Genomic DNA, 10,006 nt, shown 5'->3' with positions numbered 1-10,006 from the left:
TGAAAGACAACAACCATCTGCACGAACACTTCGACGACGTTTACAGCATCATTGACTATCAGCTAGGAGATCATGGCTGCGGTTACCCTTGGCGCTGCATCACAGACAGGAGCGCGTGCGATGGTGTACTCAACGACTAACCTGGGTGCACGAATGGCAAAACGTCATTTTTTCGGATGAATCCAGGTTCTGTTTACAGCATCATGATGGTCCCGTCCGTGTTTGGCGACATCACGGTGAAGGCACATTGGAAGCATGTATTCGTCATCGCCATACTTGCGTATCACCCGGCGTGATGGTATGGGGTGCCATTGGTTACACGTCTCGGTCTCCTCTTGTTCGCATTGACGGCACTTTGAACAGTGGACGTTACATTTCAGATGTGTTACGACCCTTGGCTCTATCCTTCATTCGATCCCTGCGAAACCCTACATTTCAGCAGGATAATGGACACCCGCATGTTGCATGTCGTGCACGGGGCTTTTTGGATACAGAAAATGTTCGATTGCTGCCCTGGCCACCACATTCTCCAGATCTCTCACCAATTGAAAACGTCTGGTCAATGGTGGCCAAGCAACTGGCCCGTCACAATACGCCAGTCACTACTCTTGATGAACTCTGGTATCGTGTAGAAGCTGCATGGGCAGCTGTACCTGTACACGCCATCCAAGCTCTGTTTGACTCAATGCCCAGGCGAATCAAGGCCGTTATTACGGCCAGAGGTGGTTGTTGCGGGTACTGATTTCTCAGGATCTATGCACCGAAATTGCGTGAAAATGTAATCACTTGTCAGTTCTAGTATAATATATTTGTCCAATGAATACCCGTTTATCATCTGGATTTGTACTTGGTGTAGCAATTTTAATGGCCAGTAGTGTACTTTACACGAACGAAATCCAGTTACAGTTTCGGAATCCACTGATTAACCGGAATTGCATGTTATACATTATTATAGCATTGTTTTGTTTAGGCTCGCGTTTTTCCCATTTATTGTTTGTCATCTTCCATTACGGTACTGCCGCCTCGTTTCCTTATTCCATTTGCTGGTGTCACTAACTTCCTGCCTTGCTTGCCCGTGAGCGATAGCAACAGCGCGTATCGATAAGTGCACTGTCGTACCATCTCTGGAGCGACCGATAGTATTTCCGGGTCGTCGCGTGTCTGGCAGTCAATTGGAGACGGACCAGCAGTGAAGTCGGGGACAGAGCGCCGGTGAGGCGCCGTCAGCCAGTGCTCGCCGACCGCTGGCGACACACATGGACTGTCCGACGGAGGGAGACTGGAGTGGGACGACCGTTGGTTGGTCGTTCGGTTGGTCGTCTCATCGGCCGACGTATATTTGGTCCTTTCACCGTTTCCGGGCCTGGGCAGTCGGTCGGTTGGCGTGGAGAAGCGAGGAAATCTCCGTGGAGCGTAGTTTGGCAGGGGCCTGAAGGCGTCCACGCGTGGTCGGTGAGGTCCGTGGCTTACCTGTCCCGGACAGGAAAGATAAGTTATCCTGTCGCTTGCTCCGTTGACTGTCGTTCGGTTGGGTTGACGTCGGATCGTGAATGGCTGGCTCGACTGCCTGTCTCACCTAAGCGAGCCGATTTTCAAAAAAAAAAAAAAAAAAAAAAAAAAAAAGGTTGTTTTACCCTTAAGGTGTGAGATCCTTTGGGCTTTCAACCCACGTAAGACATTTGGCATTTTAAAGGTTTTAATGTTGTTGAATTTTAAATGTTCGGCCTTCAGCCGTTGCTGACTTTGAGTTGTTTTGCTCTTAAGGCCTTCAGCCTAGTTCAAAAATGGTTCAAATGGCTCTGTGCACTATGGGACTCAACATCTGTGGTCATTAGTCCCCTAGAACTTAGAACTACTTAAACCTAACTAACCTAAGGACATCACACACATCCATGCCAGAGGCAGGATTCGAACCTGCGACCGTAGTAGTCGCACGGTTCCGAACTGCGCACCTAGAACCGGCAGCCTAGTTCAAAGAGCTCTTTAACGTAAGGCAGTTGGAATTTTAAAAATTTTAATGTTGTTGAATTTTAAGTGTTCGGCCTTCAGCTGATTTTGAGTTTGAGTTGTTTTGTTCTTAAGGCCTTCAGCCTAATTTAAGGAACTGTTTCACGTAAGGAGTTTGGTATTAAAAAAAAATTAATGTTATGGAATTTTAAGTGTTAGGCTTTCAACCTATTTTTAATTCAAATTGTCTGCTTTGAAAACCTCAGATTCTTTGGGCTTTCAGCCTAAATAAAGAACTTTTATAAGATAAGGCTTGCCTTTTAAATTTCTGATTATGTTTTTTAATTAAAATGGCTTTCAGCTGGCAATTACGTCCCAAAGATTAAAGCTGTGTGTTAAAAAAAATTTTTTTTTTCGGCTCTTGTAATGTTTGATCAAATAATAAAGATGTATGTTTATGTGTAACTGACAGCTCCTTACTTTGGCCCCTTTCCACAATTTAAACTACCTGTCCTGTCCAGAGGGCAAAGCGGGGCATCTCAGTCATTATGCTACTGGTTTACCTTTTTTTGTATGTGGCTCGGTTCAGTCAATGTAGTAGGAGCACGACTTGTAGCCGATAGAAACCGGCAATTTGTCGAGTGTCTCCCAGAGTCATTTGAATGCCGCGAATTATCTATACGATTGACAATATGCATTGCTCAAAAGTACGGGGTGGTTATAATTAAAGTGCGGATATTCACAGAGGTCCGGAGTGGCCTGTAACTATCGTATGGCAGCAAAACTCGGTAAATATTCAAATGCGTCAATGTGTAACCGATTTACGCTGGAAAGAAAGATAGTTACAATTTTGAACACTAGGTGCAAATCTAGTGCTATGAATGTGAGAAAGACGTATAGAAATGTTTCCATATGCAATGGAGTGGAAACAGGACCTGTGTAGAGAAGCTCATTCAAATGAGAAAGGTATGTTGTTGACTTTGTTAATAACCGCCGCTTACACAATTTGTTCAGTATGAGCAATAGAAATGTCGACGAGATCCTGCAACCGTGAAAAGTGTAAGTAGGCTGTTTAGGTTCTTATATTGGTAACGCCGCCGCCAGGTAGCGCTCTGTATGAAAATCACTGGCTGTGCTGTGTGCAGTCTGTGGCTGGTTTGCATTGTTGTCTGCCATTGTAGTGTTGGGCAGCGGCAGCTCGATGTGAACAGTGCGTAGCGTTGCGCAGTTGGAGGTGAGCCGCCTGCAGTGGTGGACGTGGGTGGAGAGATGGCGGAGTTTTGAAATTTGTAAGAATTGGTGTCATGAACTGATATATATTATGACTATTAAGGTAAATACATTGTTTCTTCTCTATTCAAATCTTTCATTTGCTAACTGTGCCTATCAGTAGTTAGTGACTTCCGTAGTTTGAATCTTTTAGTTAGCTGGCAATAGTGGCGCTCGCTGTATTGCAGTAGTTCGAGTAACGAAGATTTTTGTGAGGTAAGTGATCTGTGAAACGTATAGGGTACAGGGCCATTCTTTTGTAGGGATTGCTGAAAGTCAGATTGCGTTGCGCCAAAAATATTGTGTGTCAGTTTAAGCACAGTTATGTATAATTGTTCTAAGGGGACGTTTCAAAAGACGTGAGCAACTGTTGCTCTCATCATTTCCGGTGCAATCAGTGCCACGTGTTTCTGTATACTGACATTCAAATCTGTGTCATTGTACACCTTACAGGCCCTCTGGGTGTGTTCTCTTCAAAGAAGAACGGGCCGAGAATAAAGGTGAAACTTCCAGGCAGATTAAAACTGTGTGCAGGACCGAGATTCGAACTCTGGACCTTTGCCTTTCGCGGGCAAGTGCTCTACCAACTGAGCTACCCAAGCTACCCGTCCTCACAGCTTCAATTCTGCCAGTACCTCTTCTCCTACCTTCCAAACTTCACATGAGCTCTTCTGCAAACTGCGCGGGATTAGCCGAGTGGTCTCAGGCGCTGCAGTCATGGACTGTGCGGCTGATCCCGGCGGACGTTCGAGTCCACCCTCGGGCATGGGTGTGTGTGTTTGTCCTTAGGATAATTTAGGTTAAGTAGTATGTAAGCTTAGGGACTGGTGACCTTCGCAGTTAAATCCCATAAGATTTCACACACATTTGAAAATTTTTTTCTTCTGCAAACCTCGCAGAGGTGAATCGCGCTTGGGTATCTCAGTTGCTAGAGCACTTTCCCGTGAAAGGCAAAAGTCCAGAGTTCGAGTCTCAGACCGGCACACTGTTTTAATCTGCCAGGAAGTTACATATCATCGCACACTCCGCTGCAGAGTGAAAATCTCATTCTGGAGAACGAAGGTGCTTGTGAATCCACACTACACAGTCACATACGGCGAGTGCTGTGGTTTCTCGTGCACAACACGTGGTATAATAGTACCCCATATTCGGCTGTTCTCTGTATTCACTACACCTTGTAGTGTAAAACCCGCGTCCTTATTCCACAGAACAGTGTCTGGCCACATGTGCATGCACTAGCGCTACCCAGGGCACGTGCTGCAGGTCAGTCACAGCAACAGCAATAGCAACGTGGACAATAACTTCCACAAGGATAAGATGCCTTCCTCTCGCAGGTACCACGCCAAGCTATCCCGTGTTTTCAAATTTCGTTATCTTATTTAAGCCATTTAATTACCACAGGCCTCTCCTCAGATGTTTAAGTCGGCGATACTCTCTCGATGTAGCACTGTAATTGCTGCCAGTCCTGTAAAACAACTTCACTAACAGCCCACGGTCTCTCTTCCCGATGGCCATTCTATTAGCTCACGTTACGGCTTGTCAAATGACAGCGGGATTTCATACAATCTTATAAATAGTGTACAGTACCAGTTTGCACCTGGTGCCACAATTGCAACTAACAATATTCAGCGTAACTCGGTTTTACATTAGCGTATTGGCATATCTATCAAGTTTAGCTGTCATGCATTAATTGCAACCCACACTGGATCTCCTTTAGTAGCTGCACTTTAATTGTGACGAACCGGTACATGACACTTTGATACACAAGACACGCGTAATTCTGACGTAGACCTTGTTTGACGCCAGGAGAGTTACGTCACAGTAAAAACAGCAGCCACACCAGAAGGTGGACTCTTGGGCAGCAACGGTTGCGGGGACAGTCTCGGCAACGCACATTACTGGCCATTAAAATTGCTACACCACGAAGATGACGTGCTATAGACGCGAAATTTAACCGACAGGAAGAAGATGCTGTGATATGCAAATGATTAGCTTTTCAGAGCATTCACGCAAGGTTGGCGCCGGTGGCGACACCTACAACGTGCTGCCACGAGGAAAGTTTCCACCCGATTTCTCATACACAAACAGCAGTTGACCGGCGTTGCCTGCTGAAACGTTGTTGTGATGTGTAAGGAGCAGAAATGCGTACCATCACGTTTCCGACTTTGATAAAGGTCGGATTGTAGCCTATCGCGATTGCGGTTAATCGTATCGCGACATTGCTGCTCGCGTTGGTCGAGATCCAGCAACTGTTAGCAGAATGTGGAATCGGTGCATTCAGGAGGGTAATACGGAACGCCGTGCTGGATTCCAAGAGCCTCGGATCACTAGCAGTCGAGATGACAGCCATCATATCAGCATGGCTGTAACGGATCGTGCAGCCACGTCTCGATCCCTGAGTCAACAGATGGGGACGTTTGCAAGAAAACAACCATTTGCACGAACAGTTCGATGACGTTTGCAGCACCATGGACTATTAGATCGGAGACCATGACTGCAGTTACCCTTGACGCTGCATGACAGACAGAAGCGCCTGCGACGGTCTACTCAACGACGAACCTGGGTGCACGAATGACATGACGTCATTTTTTCGGATGCATCCAGGTTCTCTTTACAGCATCTTGATGGTCGCATCCGTATTTGGCGACATCGCGGCGAACGCACATTGGAAGCGTGTATTCGTCATCGTCATACTGGCGTATCACCCTGCGTGATTATATGGTGTGCCATTGTTTACACGTCTGGGTCACCTGTTGTTCGCATTGACGGCACTTTGAACAGTGGACGATACATTTCAGATGTGTTACGACACGTGGCTCTACCCTTCATTCGATCCCTGCGAAACCTTACATTTCAGCAGGATAATGCACGACCGCATGTTGCAGGTTCTGAACGGGCCTTTCTGGATACAGAAAATGTTCGACTGCTGCCCTGCCCAGCACATTCTCCAGACCTCTCCCCAATTGAAAACGTCTGGTGAATGGCCGCCGAGCAACTGGTTAGTCACAATACGTCAGTCACTACTCTTGATGAACTGTGGTATCGTGTTGAAGCTGCGTGGGCAGCTTTACCTGTACACGGAATCCAAGCTCTGTTTGACTCAATGCCCAGGCGTATCAAGGCCGTTATTACGGCCAGAGGTGGTTGTTCTCGGTACTGGTTTCTTAGGATCTATGCACGCAAATTGCGTGAAAATGTCGTGCGTAACTTTTCAAGCTGGAACTGTATTGTTTTTCATAGAGTGAAGATGGCAACACTCATATAGCGAAATGGTAGACTGCATCTCATTAGTGTTGTTTTTATTTTGGCAGTCAAAAAAAATGGTTCAAAAGGCTCTGAGCACTATGGGACTCAACTGCTGCGGTCATTAGTCCCCTAGAACTTAGAACTACTTAAACCTGACTAACCTAAGGACATCACACACATCCATGCCCGAGGCAGGATTTGAACCTGCGACCGTAGCAGTCGCGCGGTTCCGGACTGCGCGCCTAGAACCGCTAGACCACCGCGGCCGGCTGGAAGGCAACTGAGCAAACACTGTGCAAAGTTTTTGTTCGTTATGTATCTCGACGTGATTTGTGGGTTTGGAATTCTACACTTTTAATAAGGGCACGTATGAGTATAATGCCATAAATTATTGCAATTCAAACTGACTGGGTCTACGGCTCCCTTGACTGAAAATGAACACCGTCTGCTGTCCATTTCAAAATGTGGGGTAAATAAGATTAAGTTAAAAAAACTTATTTCCTTGTTGACTGTTGACATAAAACATTTTAATCAACTTTTAATGTTTTTACATCTTATTCTTGCAACGAAATCAATGGGAATGATGAGCTTACTTTCTCTTTAACACTTTTTCAAAACTCGGCACAAGACAGGAAACGGACAGTTGCATGTCGATCACCACATTCATTCATGATCTACAATTCTTGGTTTTTTTTTTTTTTTTTTTTTTTTGGGGTCATCAGTCTACTGACTGGTTTGATGCGGCCCTCCACGAATTAGTCCCCTGTGCTAACCTCTTCATCTCAGAGTAGCACTTGCAACCTTCTTCCTCAATTATTTGCTTGATGTATTCCAATCTCTGTCTTTCTCTACAGTTTCTGCCCTCTACAGCTCCCTCTAGTACCATGGAAGTCATTCCCTCATGTCTTAGCAGATGTCCTATCATCCTGTCCCTTCTCCTTATCAGTGTTTTCCACATATTCCTTTCCTCTCAGATTCTGCGTAGAACCTCCTCATTCCTTACCTTATCAGTCCAACTAATTTTCAACATTCGTCTATAGCACCACATCTCAAATGCTTCGATTCTCTTCTGTTCCGATTTTCCCACAGTCCATGTTTCACTACCATACAATGCTGTACTTCAGACGTACATCCTCATAAATTTCTTCCTCAAATTAAGGCCGGTATTTGATATTAGTAGACTTCTCTTGGCCAGAAATGCCTTTTTTGCCATAGCGAGTCTGCTTTTGATGTCCTCCTTGCTCCGCCCGTCATTGGTTATTTTACTGCCTAGGTAGCAGAATTCCTTAACTTCATTGACTTCGTGACCGTCAATCCTGATGTTAATTTCCTCTCTGTTCTCATTTCTACTACTTCTCATTACCTTCATCTTTCTCCGATTTACTCTCAAACCATATTGTGTACTCATTAGACTGTTCATTTCGTTCTGCAAGATCATTCAATTCTTCTTCACTTTCACTCAGGATAGCAATGTCATCAGCGAATCGTGTCATTGATATCCTTTCACCTTGTATTTTAATTCCACTCCTGAACCTTTCTTTTATTCCCATCATTACTTCCTCGATGTACAGATTGAAGAGCAGGGGCGAAAGGCTACAGCCTTGTCTTACACCCTTCTTAATACGAGCACTTCGTTCTTCATTGTCCACTCTTATTATTCCCTCTTGGTTGTTGTACATATTGTATATGACCCGTCTCTCCCTATAGCTTACCCCTACTTTTTTCAGAATCTTGAACAGCTTGCACCATTTTATATTGTCGAACTCTTTTTCCAGGTCGACAAATCCTACGAACGTGTCTTGATTTTTCTTCAGCCTTGCTTCCATTATTAGCCGTAACGTCAGAATTGCCTCTCTCGTGCCTTTACTTTTTCTAAAGCCAAACTGATCGTCACCTAGCGCATTCTCAATTTTCTTTTCCATTCTTCTGTGTATTATTCTTGTAAGCAGATTCGATGCATGAGCTGTTAAGCTGATTGCGCGATAATTCTCGCACTTGTCAGCTCTTGCCGTCTTCGGAATTGCGTGGATGATGCTTTTCCGAAAGTCAGATGGTATGTCGCCAGACTCATATTCTACACACCACCGTGAATAGTCGTTTTGTTGCCACTTCCCCTAATGATTTTAGAAATTCTGATGCAACGTTATCTATCCTTTCTGCCTTATTTGACCGTAAGTCCTCCAAAGCTCTTTTTAATTCCGATTCTAATACTGGATCCCCAATCTCTTCTAAATCGACTCCTGTTTCTCATTCTATCACATCAGACAAATCTTCACCCTCATAGAGGCTTTCAATGTATTCTTTCCACCTATCTGCTCTCTCCTCTGCATTTAACAGTGGAATTCCCATTGCACTCTTAATGTTACCACCGTTGCTTTTATCGTCACCAAAGGTTGTTTCGACTTTCCTGTATGCTAAGTCTGTCCTTCCGACAATCATATCTTTGTCGATGTCTTCACATTTTTCCTGCAGTCATTTCGTTTTAGCTTCCCTGCACTTCCTATTTATTTCATTCCTCAGCGACTTTTATTTCTGTATTCCTGATTTTCCCGGAACATGTTTGTACTTCCTCCTTTCACCAATCAACTGAAGTATTTCTTTTGTTACCCATGGTTTCTTCGCAGCTACCTTCTTTGTACCTATGTTTTCCTTCCCAACTTCTGTGATGGCCCTTTTTAGAGATACCCATTCCTCTTCAACTGTGCTGCCTACTGCGCTATTGCTTATTGCTGTATCTATAGCGTTAGAGAACTTCAAACGTATCTCGTCATTCCTTAGAACTTCCGTATCCCACTTCTTTGCGTATTGATTCTTCCTGACTAATGTCTTGAACTTCAGCCTACTCTTCATCACTACTATATTGTGATCTGAGTCTATATCTGCTCCTGAGTACGCCTTACAATCCAGTATCTGATTTCGGAATCTCTGTCTGACCATGATGTAATCTAATTGAAATCTTCCCGTATCTCCTGAGCTTTTCGAAGTATACCTCCTCCACTTGTGATTCTTGAACAGGGTATTCGCTATTACTAGCTGAAACTTGTTACAGAACTCAGTTCGTCTTTCTCCTCTTTCATTCCTTGGCCCAAGCCCATATTGTCCTGTAACCTTTTCTTCTACTCCTTCCCCTACAACTGCATTCCAGTCGCCCATGACTATTAGATTTTCGTCCCCCTTTACATACTGCATTACCCTTTCAATATCCTCATTCACTTTATGTGTTCATCTTCAGCGTGCGACGTCGGCATGTATACCTGAACTATCGTTGTCGGTGTTGGTCTGCTGTCGATTCTGATTAGAACAACCCGGTCACTGAACTGTTCACAGTAACACACCCTCTGCCCTACCTTCCTATTCATAACGAATCCTACACCTGTTATACCATTTTCTGCTGCTGTTGATATTACCCGATACTCATCTGACCAGAAATCCTTGTCTTCCTTCCACTTCACTTCACTGACCCCTACTATACCTAGATTGAGCATTTGCATTTCCCTTTTCAGATTTTCTAGCTTCCCTACCACGTTCAAGCTTCTGATATTCC

This window comes from Schistocerca gregaria, chromosome 1 (assembly GCF_023897955.1).
Source record: "Schistocerca gregaria isolate iqSchGreg1 chromosome 1, iqSchGreg1.2, whole genome shotgun sequence".
NCBI lineage: Eukaryota > Metazoa > Arthropoda > Insecta > Orthoptera > Acrididae > Schistocerca > Schistocerca gregaria.
This window is presented reverse-complemented; position numbering follows the sequence as displayed.